This window comes from Bombyx mori, chromosome 27 (assembly GCF_030269925.1).
Source record: "Bombyx mori chromosome 27, ASM3026992v2".
Classification (NCBI taxonomy): Eukaryota; Metazoa; Arthropoda; class Insecta; order Lepidoptera; family Bombycidae; genus Bombyx; species Bombyx mori.
Window position 1 is genome coordinate 5822594 of NC_085133.1, and position 16659 is coordinate 5839252.

The 16659-nt window shown below is 35.8% G+C and overlaps 1 protein-coding gene and 2 long non-coding RNA genes across 3 annotated transcripts in view; 2 read left to right on the forward strand and 1 right to left on the reverse strand.

Moving 5' to 3' along the window:
* LOC134201541 (uncharacterized) overlaps positions 1 to 16659 on the forward strand; it is a 315836-nt gene that overhangs the window by 280922 nt on the left and 18255 nt on the right. The gene's annotated exons all lie outside the window — the stretch shown is intronic.
* LOC101745417 (plastin-2) overlaps positions 1 to 16659 on the reverse strand; it is a 53280-nt gene that overhangs the window by 28135 nt on the left and 8486 nt on the right. The window lies entirely within an intron of this gene.
* On the forward strand, positions 3575 to 7051 carry LOC134201542 (uncharacterized). The gene is made up of 3 exons (XR_009976888.1): positions 3575 to 6042; positions 6363 to 6524; positions 6940 to 7051. It is a non-coding gene; the product is annotated as an uncharacterized LOC134201542 (long non-coding RNA).

The following is a 16659-nucleotide window of genomic DNA, read 5'->3' on the forward strand; positions in this document are numbered from 1 at the left end:
ATTACCGACCGAGCTAAATGCGTGTTTGGTAACGTGTAAATTTACAAGATACCTTTGCCCTCTTATCAGGTTAAGGACATCCGTTGCTAAATATGAACCTTTGGTTTTCCTTAATACACGAAATGCTACACTACGAGTATAAACAAAGGCCAATACTGTGCCCTATTTCCACGAAATTTAGTCACTAATGATATCAACACGAAGCAGACGAGAAACCATACAAATAAGGTTAAAGGTTCATGAACATACGCGGGTGTTTAATACCCAAATTATAAATATTAGTAGTCTAAATTCGACAATAATTAATTGAAATTATAAGTTTGAACATTATTATGGTTCTATTGTCAAAGACTAATAATATTATACTTCTATAATAACAGATTTCGCCAAGGCTGCGCTATAGACAAATAATATTAAAGACAAACAATATATTTGTTGTGTCAAATGCATGGTAGTGTGTGTAATGCTTTTTTTATTGACTTAATGTATATTTTATGCATAATTACGAAAGTAAATCTATACTAATACTAATATATTACTACAGTGGCTGTTACGGATGTTCCGTTATAACTACTGAGCCATGCATCCGATTGACTTCAAACTTGGTTGGTATCTATTTAGAAAATACATGTATTTAATGGATAGGCTAATATTTATATGAGTGTTGGACTCCCTAATAATAATGACAATAAATAATAATGTTAATTTTAAATGCCCAGCGAAGCGGGCGAATACGGCTAGTATCTAATAATACGAACATATTGCTCAAATTATTTTCAATTATGTAAACTGTTGAATTACACAAATTGCGAGATATAAGTAATATATGACCGCATTGTTATGATAGCTATCCGAATCGACAAACACGAGTGCGCAAGCAAAAACTTGGACATCAATTTCATAACAAAGTCAATATGTCACATACAATTAATTATTGATGATAAGCAAGTTTTACTTACATTTTTCTTGTAAGCAAATTAAGTTTAATGTGGGTGAGCTACATCACGTACAGTCGTGAAATCGTAATTATCTGCCCACAGTATTATATATAGATCACGACGCCTATATTTATTTGATTATACGGATTGCAAAAGCATTTTACAGTAGAGCGTAAATAAAAATCACATAATATTAAAATCTATATACACAAAAATGAATTGCTGTTCGTTAGTCTCGTTAAAACTCGAGAACGGCTGGACCGATTTGGCTAATTTTGGTCTTGAATTATTTGTGTAAGTCCAGAGAAGGTTTAAAAGGTAAATAAATATTAAAATGCTCGGAAATAAATAAAAATAACAATTTTGTTTTTCCTTTGATGTGTCCCCCGTCGGACGGATTCCTTTTGTTTGTTTTAAGTTTATTTTATACAAAAGCTTTTATTTATCGATTGAGGCACTACGAGGTCTGCCGGGTCAGCTAGTACCTGATAAATATTGTTTTCATAACAATAATATATAAATAATAATCTTTATAACTTTACTGAACTCCTCACAAGTCCGTGCATTTAGGACCTTTTTTCCCCTACCTAAATCGTTGGTGCCCTAAAGGGCAATTCCAACTACACGTGGACGGGTAAATTAGCTTACTAGCTCTAGCAGGAGCAATGCTTCGCAAAATCGATGTGAAAATCTCGACCCATTGAGATAATCCGGCCAGTAACTCAGTGGGTTGTATTTGTGGGCTAAGTTGCGCGCCGAATGCTTCGAGAACTTAAAAACACCGATAATAGAACAGGAGGATCCGATAGGAACAATGTACGATACAAAACTTTAATAATTGTAAATAGTGATGCTTTAACAAAAACTGACTTCAAATAGAAAAAAAAAAGATATTCCAAAACAAATTAATATACACTAAAAACAATAATCATCCAAATCGGTGGGCGTGATATTGAGTTATTCAGTTATTCATCTATTTGTCGCGCACGTACTTAATGCAAATTTAAGGCTTATATGGTTTTCTCATGGATACCATTATCAGAACTGGACTAAATTGAAATGGGACCACACGGGAAGCGTCAGCTTTCTAGTAAAAAAAAATCATCAAAATCGATTTACTCAGTCCAAAAATGAGTTAACAAACATAGAAAAACATATATTCGAATTGAGAACCTCTTCCTTTTTTGAGGTCGGTTAATTATAACGCATATATACGTAACTGCAATAATATAGATAGTTCTGTTACAGGAACAAGTTACATTTTAATTTTACATTTTTCATTCTTAGCCCCGATGCGCAAGGCACTACCTAGAGATTCTTTCAGCCAGCTCGGTCAGTCATTGAACTTTCTTTTAGATTATAGTCGGATTATAGTGAAAAAAAACCGTTGAAACAACGTAATCCCACTGGGCGACTACAGTATTACAAAGATGATATGAATATTTTTTTTAACTAGAGGTCCCGTAGTAGTCGAAATTCGACTTTATTTAATTGCAATTGTAAGTTTGTACACTATTATGATTGTATTTTATACTTCTATAATCACAAATTTTGCCAAGATTACACTATAAAAAATATTAACAAAGACAAATAATATTTAATCTCTTCCCAATTTGACAACAGACGTCAAGAACAAAAGCTTGACAATAAATAGTATGCATGCGTGTGTGCGTCAAATACATGGTATGTAGTGTGTGTAATGTTTTCTTTATTGATTTAATTTATCTTATAGGCATTATTAAAAAAAATATTAGCATTGTGCACTTCTTCTCTATATCCTCTATAAGTGTGGAAAATTTCATATTCCTCCGTCCGCGCAATTTTCGTAAAAAGGGATACAAAGTTTTTGCTTCACGTATTAATATATAGATTAGTCGTCGTGGCCTAAAGGATAAAACGTCTGGTGAATTCGTATTTGAAGCCTGTCTATTTCTGCCGTGAAGCAGTAACGTGTTTCGATTTCAAGGGTGGGGCAGCCGTTGTAACTATACTGAGACCTTAGAACTCATTTCTCAAGGTGGGTGGCGGCAATTACGTTGTAGATGTCGAGATCCAAATTCTAAGGTCTCAAGTATAGTTACAACGGCTACCCCCCACCCTTCGAACCGAAACGCATTGCTGCTTCACGGCGGAAATAGGCGGGGTGGTGGTACCTACCCGTGCGGACTCCCAAGAGGTCCTACCACCAGTGATTACGCAAATTATAATTTTGCGGGTTTGATTTTTATTACACGATGTTATTCCTTCACCGTGGAAGCCAATCGTGAACAATTTGTTGAGTACGTATTTCATTAGAAAAATTGGTACCCGCCAGCGGGATTCGAACACCGGTGCATCGCTACATACGAAATTATGTGAAAATACCAGCACTTATGTTTCTAAGGTCTCGGGTCCTTCTCTACCATCGAACATGACGTCATAAGTTTTCTAAAATAAATGTTAAAGCATTTGATAGATTCACAAAGAATTCCAACATTTTGTTTTTTTTTCTATATTATTATCAAAGAAATCCGTAAAGTTGTAACCCGTTTCAAAGGTTAGATGCGGCTAGATTAAACGAATGAACAATGAGAATGGGTTGAGAAGCAGAGCATGGGAAGATAGCGGTAGACACCGATGCTTATGTATGTGGTGGTACTTGTGACGGAAAGTTCACACAAACTAAGACGCATTCATCAAACATTAGAAGCGGAGACAAACGTTTTGTACATTTGGTAAAGGGTTGAATTAAATTATTTAGAAATATCCCATATTAATACGCTTTTATTAGCTTCAGACGTATGTATGTATGTTTGTAACGGGATCTTTGAACATAATTTTGACCCGCTTCAAAACGTCGTATTAACTCGGAATTAACGCTTTTTTTTAGAATAAAATCGTTTTTTCTTACCGTATTTTTAATTCAAATTTTACTAAAATTTAATTTTCTATTTTTTAGTTGGAGATTCAATAAAAGAGTATTTTGTTAGTTTTTTTAAACTATTATTTATTTTACAGAGTTCGCTTATTTCCAAAATCGGTCATTAATAAAAGTGTATTGTTTCTTTCGAACGTTGAAAGTAATTAATATAAAATTATATTTAAAAAAAAAACATTATATATTTATGTTAAGTTATGTGATTTCTAAAAGGTAAATAATACAGTTAAATTTGTTTTACCTAAAAATTCTGAATTAGATATTCAACAACCAAATGAATTTCTAATTCAGAATACATATTTAGGTAAAACAATATTATACTTAGGATACAGAAATCACGAAGATGCTGCAGTTCGTAAGATTATATCGACACATTACAAAAATTAATGACCCGATGAATTCTAAATCTGGGGGCGTTTTAATGATGAAATAACAATAATTCTACAATAATGTTTCGATCTACATTTAATAGTCTGTCGAATGATGTTACGTAATAATCGTGTTGTTTTTCGAAATGACGTAATCTCACAACGTTCGAAAGTTTCGATCTAATTTCACACATGTGCATTCTGTTCGCGTGTCGTTCCTATACTTTGCGTAATACGAAAAGATGACATTATTTTTAGTGACGTAACAATTTGTTACCACATTTCAAGTGTTGCGAAGAAGAACGTTCGGAATTACAATTACACGTTTTCAATTTATCATTACGATAATACTATCACTGCTTATAAGTAGAATTGTTATCGAAATAGAACATTATATCAATTTTATGCGACGTAACAATCTAAATTTTTTTTTTTTTTTTTATTGCCCTTGTAGGCAGACGAGCATACGGCCCCCCTGATGGTGAGTGGTTACCGTCGCCCATGGACTATATATTAATTTATCGCAATAAAACTAATATTTGATAGAATATGAAATTGAAACAACTCGTTAGGTATGTGCTCCAAGTAAATTAAATATGACATGCGTCAGTTGCGTAACGACGATATATTTTATAAATATCGTCATTAAATTTGATAAGAGATAGAAGATAATAATTGAAATCGACAACGGATGCTTCTGCCCTACGATTGTTATAATCGTCAACGATGTTGTAGCTTAAGTAATAACACCGCGCATATCAAATACAGTTTACAAACGTCTTCAGTAAAGACAAAAAACACATATTTGTTACTCTATATTTAGCAATTTATGGGAGACATCACATACTCGTAGATACAGACGTCTAACAAAATCCTCCAGCTATACAAGTTCAGTGTTTTGTCTGCGCTGAAAACAATCTCAAGCACCGGTCATCGTTCTCGTCGAACCCGTTGCTTGCGACGAAGGGCTCGACGAGTAAATTAACCTTCAGACACACCTCACTGAGTTTCTCGCCGGACCTTCTCAGTGGGTCGCGTTTCCGATCCGGTGGTAGATTCTGCGAAGCACGGCTCTTGCTAGGGTTCGAGTTAGCAACGTCGTTGGTTTGGTTTGAGCCCCGTGAGCTCACCTACTAGTTAAGGTTACGCTGAAATAGCCTCTAAAGGCTCTCAACTTAGGTAGGAAAAAAAAAAAGCTGAAAACGAAAAAAAAATTGACGAGCACGGTGTTGTAAGATATTATATGTACAATTTATATTACATTCAATAAAAAGTGCTTAGCGAGTATCAAAAATAATGATATGAAAGTTTCGCGACAAATGCCGCCTTAAAATACCACTAGTGAATTTAAAACATTTCCTTTGTAGATTTAACATACATTCCAAAGATAAGTTTAGCAGAAGAACGAGAGCATTTTTTTTTTTTTATATTTATATATTTACCTAACTAATGATGACCGACACAAGTGTTGGTTTCTTATCTGAAGCGCGTCACAGAACGGCCGGTAGCAAACGGGATGCTTGTTCTGATAATGCCCGCAATAAAGCTTAACATAAACAGTGATGTTCATATTAAAATATTCGCTCGCGTTCGATGTACTGAAATTGGTTTATGTAAATCTCTTCTTTCTTTCCCTAAGCTGAGAGCCTTGAGAGGCTATATCAGCGTAACTTTAACTAGTAGGTGAGATCGCGGGGCTCAAATCTGACGACGTTGCTAACACGAACCCTAGCTAGAGCCGTGCTTCGCAGAATCTACCTCCGGATCGGAAACGCGACCCACTGAAAAGATCCGGCGAGAAACTCAGTGGCTTTAATGGGTAAGAAAACATAAAGAAACTAACTAGCTCAAACTTAGGCACGTGTTCGTAGTCTTCTTAAAAACGAAATTATTGTAATACTCGTAATAGATATTATAATAATCTTATTTAAGCGACGTTAAAGAGACAGAATGCGATATAATACGCATTTCAGTGGTAAGTCATACGTGATCATTCTGAATTATTAATTTAATTTTTTCCTAGCTGTTCTAGTAACATCGACGGGTTATTCTAGATTCACCGAACTAGTAGGTGAGCTCGCAGGGCTCAAACCTGACGTTGTTACTAGCACGAACTCTAACAAGAGCCTTACTTCGCAGAATCTACCACCGAATCCGAAACGCGACCCACTGAGAAGATTCGGCGAGAAACTCAGTGCGCTGTGTTTGTGGGTTAATTTACTCGCCGAGCCCTTCGTCGCAAGCGACGGGTTCGACGAGAACGATGACCGGAATTATTAATACTTCACATTCGCCGTACCAGTAAGCCTAATCATATTTTCTTGCCTATCTCTTCTCTTAAAATAAGTAGTTGTACTGGAACAATAAGTAATGCACCACTAATACAATAATGCAATAAAAATACGACTAATACTCGTACAATAAAATCCAGGCTTCGAATTCATGTCTCATGATGTACGCCGGCATTCGGGAAAGAATCTATCGGCTCCAGAAACAGTAGGAACATGTATATACACATAAAGGATCTTCCATAAAGGACTGACTCTTTAGTAAGTTGAAGTGTTGACAACAAAAACTTACTGATTCGGTTGATACATCATACACTTTATGAGTGTGACAGCAGCTTAGCAAAGGCAATAAATGAATAACTCGAGCAATGGTCATCCGATCATATAGGCTACTATAGGAATATACTTGTCTCCGAATGCTATTGCAGGATTCATACGAGAGGTGTTTGGAGATGAGGAACCGAGAAATGACATAAAGATCCCAAAGGCCGAACAGTTGGCTAAGTGTCTGCCCAAGCTTTCAAAATCCAAGATAACAGTGTTGCTGTCCTAGGGTACCGCGTTGGTACGTACGGCTCTCACAAGTTGTCTCCACTGGACCCTGTCTTGCGCTTGCTACTTGATATCACTCCAGGTCATGCCGGCAGTCCTCATCTCACTCTCCACGGTGCGTCGCCAAGTATGTACAAGGCGACCAGGCCTTCTCCTGCCAAGCGGTTCCTACTCAAACGCGATTGATGCTGCGTTGACTCCGCTGCACCGTAGAGTGTGTCCTATCCAACGCAATTTCCGACAGGCAATGTTTTGCGCGATGGGGATTTGGTCAAATTTAGTCCAGAGGTCTTTATCTAGATCAATCTAGGGGCTGACCAAATATGCGGAGTATCGACCTCAAGCACTTATTTACAAATACCTGCAAGTCCTTAAATTTAAATAGTTTATGAAAACCCAAGACAAAAAAATTTACAGTAATCATAATTATTGAATAGTGTAGAGACGTAAAAGACGTAGTTTACCCCAGTTATTTTCGTTCATTTTGAATATTTATAATACCGTTAAGCTCAGAACACCGTGTATGTATTTACATTAGTCACTTTGATTCCATGAAAATAGACGACTAACGCTTCTGCGTAAATTATACGGAACCATATGTTGAAGTTTATTTATTTATTCAGCTTTACGCACAAAAGTAAAATGGCTGACGTAATCCTGGAAGCATTCTCTACCAGTCAATCAAGGGTGCTGTAGAGAGCCATGTGGTAGATGCAATTCGAATATATTTAATTCGAAGCAATGTTTTGTAGAATCTGAAATCTTTAAATATACTTTTTGATACTTTTTGGGTATACGTAGAATCAACAGCAATATGCAGCAAATCAACTAATAAAAGTAGTCATAAGACTTATTGTCATCATTACGTTTTTCTGAATAATAAGAAGATATTACACCAAAATTCTTGTCATCCACTGATGAACATAGCTATATTTACACGAACATAGGGAATGTTTAATAGATTTGAACCTACTTATTTGGTTCGATATAGTTGCAAGCAATCCTGCTACAATTCAAACCCAATTCCAATTTGATTTCGAAGACAATTAATTCCTATTTTGTTTGTCATGAAAACCTTTAAACTCCAAGCTGGATTCTACTGATCCTCGAAATTACCACAAATATTTCTTTTATGCTTTACACGCGGGCTAGGTTGACTAGATACAATTTCATCACTTAAAAAAAATGACTTTAATAAACACATATACTACAAAGCTATACATTAATATGCTGGAATTCAAATGATGCTGAATTACAATACTGTGAATACGGGTTAAGACTTTAAAGACTAAACAATAATGACAGCGTTTTTGTTATTATTCCATTGTTGTTACAGTGGGAGTGGAATCTAATACAAACTAATGTCTCTATCGATTTACATTTATTCAGCTATAATCTATTTGTTTATAGCCACCATTGTAATTTGAAATGGTTATGCAAATTTACTGTCGCAACTTGCATGTGAAATAAGTGTGAAATTACAACGACAGCTGGAATATTAATCTTATACTAGAGGTCCCGCAGTAGTCGAAATTCGACTATAATTAATTGAGATTGAAGTTTGTACACTATTATGATTGTATTTTATACTTCTATAATCACAGATTTCGCCAAGACTACACTATAAAAAATATTAACAAAGACAAACAATATTTAACCTATTCTCAATTTGACAACAGACGCCAAGAACAAAAGTTTGACAATAAATAGTATGCTTGCGTGTGTGCGTCAAATACATGGTATGTAGTGTGTGTAATGTTTTCTTTATTGATTTAATGTATATTTTATGCATTATTTAAAAAAAATATTAGCATTGTGCACTTCTTCTCTATATTCTCTATAAGTGTGGGAAATTTCATATTCCTCCGTCCGCGCAATTTTCGTAAAAAGGGATACAAAGTTTTTGCTTCACGTATTAATATATAGATGACAAGACGTTTGACAATGTATGAAATTGACGCAAATAATTAAGTTTCAATGGATTCTTTTTTATTTATTTTATTCAACGTTTCTAAAAGAAAGCATTTTTTTTATTGCTTAGATGGGTGGACGAGCTCACAGCCCACCTGGTGTTAAGTGGTTACTGGAGCCCATAGACATCTACAACGTAAATGCGCCACCCACCTCGAGATATAAGTTCTAAGGTGATATAAGCATGAAATATTTTATAATTACGCAAACTTTGTAGGATTACCTTCACACCCTTTTAAATTATTTTTTAACGCTGTAAATTTTTAAGCAAACCGGATCATATCGATCTGTTTAAAAATCACTTACCATAAATAAGTCGTCGTGGCCTAAAGGATAAGACGTCCGGTGCATTCGTGTGTAGCGATGCACCGGTGTTCGAATCCCGCAGGCGGGTACCAATTTTTCTAATGAAATACGTACTCAACAAATGTTCACGATTGACTTCCACGGTGAAGGAATAACATCGTGTAATAAAAATCAAACCCGCAAAATTATAATTTGTGTAATCACTGGTGGTAGGACCTCTTGGGAGTCCGCACGGGTAGGTACCACCACCCCGCCTATTTCCGCCGTGAAGCAGTAATGCGTTTCGGTTCGAAGGGTGGGGTAGCCGTTGTAACTATACTGAGACCTTAGAACTTATATCTCAAGGTGGGTGGCGCATTTACGTTGTAGATGTCTATGGGCTCCAGTAACCACTTAACACCAGGTGGGCTGTGAGCTCGTCCACCCATCTAAGCAATAAAAAAAAAAAAAAAAATTATCAATTATCAACGTGGGTGGCGCATTTAGGTTGTAGATGTCTATGGGCTCCGGTAACCACTTAACACCAGGTGGGCTGTGAGCTCATCCACCCAAGCAATAAAAAATAAATAAAAAGCCTTTTACACCTACCCACTAAAAGTATGCGGTTTTTCTAAATGGTTACATTCTTTTTTTCGGTTTTTACTATATTCACTACTATGGAGTTAAATAGTTTTGACTACAAGTATGTTGAAAAACATTTAAAACATTTCCATTTTATAAACAGTTTCATTTATTTTAATTGAACTTGTATTCGTTTGAGAATTTTCAATCGTAAACCACGATCTGGTGATTTAAAGGGATTATACATACATATTATCTGAACAACGTCATCTTTATTGATAAAGGCTCAATGAAATCCACTGTAATTATTACTGAATGATGAAAGGGCTACAAACGAGCCGGCAAACTTGATATATGCATGTCTAATGTTATTAATAATATTTACATGTATGCATATTAAACAGATTTATTTGTTTTTATCATTTAAAAAATGAAAAAAAAAACGGAACCAACTGAAATCTATATCTATAAAAATGAATTGCTGTTCGTTAGTCTCGCTAAAACTCAACAACGGCTGGACCGATTTGGCTAATTTTGGTCAGAGAAGGTTTAAAAGGCAGATAAATATGAAAATGCTCGGCATTAAATAAAAATAACAATTTTGTTTTCCTTTTGATGTGTCCCCCGTCGGACGGATTCCTTTTGTTTGTTTTAATTTTATTTTACACAAAAGTTTAGGTCTTTTTTTTATCGATTGAGGCACTACGAAGTCTGCCGGGTCGGCTAGTAGATAATAAAATAATTTGTCGAATTTCAAACGTCCGTTCATTCGAAAGGATTAAAAGCAAATAAAATATCAAAAGGGACATTAACAATGATAGTGTCGAAACACAGTCGTTTGGGGATAATGATAAATATGTAGTTTTTATTTTTAAATATATTATATTTAAACTCGTGTATTTGGTTTCTCTCAATCCCGATGCTGACTATTTTAACCAGAAAGCATACATTAGCAGTTTGTAAATGAACACGTTGTATGTTTTACGATCCACCGGTGGGCCTAGCGTCCCATTATACCATTCGGGCCAAACCAAATCAGGGTTTCAGTAATCAACTTGAGACTTTTCATTCTAAATTTTAATGCACGGAAGATAAAAATTTACGACTTTTACCGTTTAGGAACTTTAAAAGGCTTACAGGTGACCCCACTCACGGCTCGAATGGTTCAGTTAAGATAAGGCTCACTGTTGAGCACCGTGGTCTGAATGAAAATACTAAGATGCCTTTTGGTAGGCAGCGGCTTGGCTCTGCCCCTGGCATTGCCAAAGACCATGGGTGACGGTAACCACTCACCATCAGGTGGGCCGTGTGCTCGTCTGCCTACAAGGGCAATAAAAAAAATTAAAGATACTTTATTTTCACGTGGCGTTCAACGTGTTAACCGTTACACGTTATGGGTACGTACGGCTTAAAACGTTACAAACCAAAATAAGTTGTGGTAATCAGTTATCGAGCTATTTGTGTACGGAACACGACCGGAGCACGCGCACCATTTCCGCGATGACGGCGCTCGATGCATTCCGTGACTGTATAAATTAAGTTACATAGACAATACATAGACAAGAGAATTTCGTTTGTATTAATCATATCGAGTTGTTTTAAGCGACATTTTTGCAAGTTTACAGGAGAGACATTTAGACACAGCCCACTGAGTTTCTCGCCGGATCTTCTCACTGGGTCGCGTTTCCGGTCCGGTGGTAGATTCTGCGAAGCACTGCTCTTGCTAGGGCCAGTGTTAGCAACACTCCGATTTGAGTCCCGTGAGCTCACCTACATGTTAGGGCGAAGCTGAAATAGCCTCTCAAGGCTATCAGCATAGGTAGGAAAAAACAAAAAAACTTAAATGAAATGTCGCTTAAATCAAATAACCTTTCAACCCTCGAATTATTTGACTACTTAAACTTTACAAAAAGATTCATGCCGGTGGTCGTTTTTATATATATAACAACATATTACACGTGTCCTGTCCGTGCAAGAATAACTGTGCTTGATAATCGCTGTTCGGATTCGAAGCTCTCTGCGTGGGAGTCCAGTGTGCTTAGTGCGAGTTTTTTAACGTTCTCGATAGCGTAAAAGTTACAAACGATCCCATTCCATACAAATATGAGTTAACTTTTACGCTATCGAGAACGTTAAAAAACTCGCACTAAGCACACCGGTCCAATCAATACGTTTTAATATAAACATTCCAACAGAAATAACTATCGGTTTAGCAGCATTCAAAATATGAAGAAGCACTTGAAATTTATTCATATTTATTACGAATTGAAAACGTTTAATCCTCGTTCATGTGTCTACACCGAACACACACCCCTTACCTTTGTATGATTCATCGAATATTGACCCAACTGTGTTTCTTTCGTCTTGCGTTGCGTAAAGTATTGGTTTTGGAATGTTAAAACTTGTGTTCTTGAATCACGCATCTTGAGAATTTTATTGATTCAATTTTTGAAAATTCATAATAGGCAAATGTCTGAAGAGTTGCATTTAGCTATACGACTATTTGTTTATAATATGAAAACCTCCGTGCATCATGGCATAGAATATGTCTACAATTTTAAAAAATGCGTAGTACCTACATTTTTTATTGTGTATATGGGATAAGGAGCGAACTTACAAACTTTGAGCCCCGTGAGCTCACCTACTAGTTAAGGTTACGCTGAAATAGCCTCTCAAGGCTATCAGCTTAGGTAGGAGAAAAATGCACGAACTTACGATACGACCTATCACTAATAAATACTATTAGACGATTCGGGTATGTTGGCACGTTCAAAGAACGCTGAACCCTCGTCCGCGTGCTACCCAACTGTCCTGGTGAAACTGGAAAGGGCCAACAATAATTCCTCTCTTCAAACAAAAATGACGATGCTGCCGCTGCCCGTTCTCTGGTTAATCCCTTAGTCACCTTTAATGACACCCACGTATTGAGATGGGGGGGTGCTATTCTAGGGAGAAACGACACAGCCAGTAATCGGATTAGAATAGACTTATAACAAAACAAAGGACACAAAACGCTGCTTTTCTTTTTAAAAAATTAAGATTTATTATTCACCAAACATTGACCAAAACTAAATCTGGGCTCACTGTATTAGTAGATATGCGTGGTAGTTCTACATTTTATGCAAACACCAAGACTAAAATAAAATTTTCACAATTTTTAATTACCAGTACACGAAAATATTAGTTACATTAATTACATAATTCGTTCTGATTAACAATTAAATTATTCAGGTTGTATAAATACATATACATAATTTTATAATAATTATTATTTCAATCAAAGAAATGTGTTTTAATGTGAACACTATAATAAGCACTGACAAAACAACAAACCACATACATGTGTGTGATACCTTTCTTATACATTTTCCTGTATGCCCTTGTCAATCCTTTGTTCTTTCTAAATCTATCGCTATTTGGTATGCAATTAGCAATTAATCAGCAATTATTACGAACATAATATAATATCAATAGACTAACGGTAGTAAAATCTTTTGTTAATTGAAAACGTATTTAGCGGTAGGCTTAGCTCCGCCCCCTGCGTTACTGACTTTCATGAGTGATGGTAACCACTCACCATTAGATGGGACGTATACTCGTCTGCTTAGAAGAGGAACAACAAAAGAACGTTACTTAACACGTTGAGAGCCAAGCTTATAAACCGTGTTTTTTGATATTTAGACTTTGCATTTTTTTTGCCTAATTCGTATTCTAATGCTATTTTAATAAAATATGTATGAAATAAATGCATGTTTTGCCAAGATTTTCCACTAATTTTCACGTGTGCCTAAAAGACACACGGGGCCCCTGAAAAAGTTTTTGTAAAAAATCTTTGTCATGGGCCGCGTGTATCGTTTTGGAAACACCAACTTTTTTTGGTTTTCTGTAACTTTCTTCAATATTTTCCTTTGTATTATTTTAGTTTAAAAATAGTAAAGAGGAGAAGAAGAAAAAATAAACCACAGAAAAAAGGAGGGTCAGAAAATCCTAAAGAAATTTAAAAAAAACGGTTTTTTGACCCTTTTTTCTGTTTGTTTCAAGATAAAAGTGTAAAGTGAAAAAAAAGTGTATAAGCAGATAAAACAAGACTAGACCACAGTGAAAAAGACTATAATAATACAGTGAAAAACAACTTCTAAAAGAAAAATAATAATAATCCATGTCGTTTATTCAAGATGGATTATTCAAGCGATGATTCTGTAGCAATCCAGACTTTGTCTGGAATCACAATCTGATTTATCTGATTCACCGGATAACTCGATAACTCACAAAGAATTCGTACAAACCGAACGATCAGTGAAGCCTAAATGCATCGTAGACTATAACACCGGAAAGTCCAGCATAGATCTGAGTGACCAGATGGCGTCATACCGGTCCGCTTTGAGGCGTTGTACAAAATGGTATCGGAAGTTATTTTTTGAGGTGTTGTGGGGTACGAGCATCGTGAATGCTCACTACTTGTATTATGAAAATACTCCCAAAAAGAAGCACAAAATAACTGAGTTTAGAGAGGAAGTAATCAAAGGAATAATTCGCTAATACGCAGCAGTTCAAGAAGGTCCATCGACATCAAAACCTCGCCCAGCGTCAAACAAGCGTCACAGGCATGTGTGGAATGTAAAGGAGAACCCTCGTAAAAAACGTAAAGGATGGTGCTTAGAATGTTATAAAATATACGGAAGAAAAGGGAAAACTGTAGATGGAAAAGTCAAATTTACAAAACAAACTAGCAAAATTTGCTCTGTGTGCAAATTTTTATTGTGTGAAGAGTGCTTTGAGAAATTCCATTAACTTTTTTCTGTCATTTCAGACTAAATTTGTTATTTTTTTGGATTTTGCATGCAAGACGATTATACAAAAACTAAATAAAGGTCATAAAAAAAAGGGTTTTATTTTTAGACATAACTTTTGATCAAAACGTCGTACAAAAAACCCACTCACACCGAAATAACCGTGGAGACCAGAGGTATTAGAATTCATAGTAAAATGTATTGAAATGTGTTTCCTGGCGGACACACTGGCCTACGAATAAAGTACTGCTCGTGTTTCCTAAAGGAAACACGCGGCCCCTGAAGGTGGTACTTTGTGTTTCCAGAAAGATACACATGGCGCTCAACGTGTTAATTATTCCCAGTTATTAAAAAAAACGACTAAATAGCTTCAGAGCAGTTGATTTGGGACCAAAAACTAAGTCCAACGTTCAGTCCTCCAAGCTGACCTTTTACCTATAGTAAGTAACTTTAAGATTAAATGCAAAAATAGACTTTAAAGGAAGTTTAGGTCTTCTGTAGACTAGACAGAAGATAGGTTGTACTCTTGGCATTGTCAACGTCCGCAGCCGACGATAACCACTCACTGTAGTGAGTCGAAAGTTCATTTACCTTCGCTGACTATTGTCAACAAAAGGTACCTTTTTTTTAAATTACAATACTTTTTTACATATTCGTAACTGTTTATTTTGAAACCGTAGAAGGGTTGATCTCCCTGCCCTACTGTGTTTACCATTGATAGCACTGTTTAACCCTTTTGTAACAATGCAAATCGTGCCACGTGTAATAATCAAACCCCTCCTTTTTGAGTCAACTATCCGGTTTAAGACCGGCTTTATTGTGACGAAGTTATGTACTGTTTCATGGTTAGTCGGCAACACCTATGTGTGACTCATAATTTCATAATGGCTATTGAACTCATTTCAAGCAGCGAGCCGTAAGCAAAGTAAAATTTGAATGCACCTTTGTTCGAAGCGACACGTTTATTGAAGCTTCTGGTATTTTCTAAACAGTCCCAATCAGTCATACAGAACTGTAGGCATTCTTAAAGAAATAATCGGTGATTTTGAGCTAATCTATCTTAATCGTGTGTGTGTGTGTGTGTGTGTTTTTTTTTTGTTTCAGCTCTATCCATAATATGATGACAAAGGAATTAATGCATGCGTGTAGGACCTTTTGTGAGTCCGCATGAATCGGTACCACCCTTCCTATTTTTGCCGTGAAGCAGTAATGCATTTCGGTTTGAAGGGTCTGAAGGGTTTCAAGGGACAGTCGTTGTAACTATACTGAGACCTTAGAACTTATATCTCAAAGTGAAGGTGGATGTCTATGGGCTCCAGCAACCACTTAACAATAGGTGGGCTGTGAGCTCGTCCACCTACCTAAGCAATAAAAAAAAAAGAATTCCATTTTTACCTTTTTCTTTTTAGTCTTTATTATAACAATAATGTTGCGATACTTTTTTTATAAGTTCACCTTAACAAAACAAAAAAAAAAATACATCTATCTACATTGTCTAGAGAGTTGCAAAGCGTTATCAATAACGTATTATCATTATTGTTATCGGTGTTACGCGTCGGTGTCAATGTTCTAGATAACAAATAAATTGAAAGCGAATAGCTTCGATGCACAATGAATTCACATTTAAAATGCACATACAAAGGTTAGGGCTTGTTCGAAGATTTTATATTCGCACTTGGCAAGTTCACAGAACCAACAAAGTTCTGAAGATTACAATAAAACTTAAGCGAAATAGTAAAGACGCGATGCCGTCCTCTTAGGTATTTTTGTGAATAAAACTAATTTGTATATGTGCGCGTGTATGTTTTTGTATGGAACAAATCAGCACTAAATGTTTACATTCTTCTACATTAATTATGTTTAATGTTATGTATTTTCATAGGGAAATTAATTGGCTATGCGCTAAGACTTCCATATATTATTATTATTACTAGAGGTCCCGCAGTAGTCGAAATTCGACTATAACTA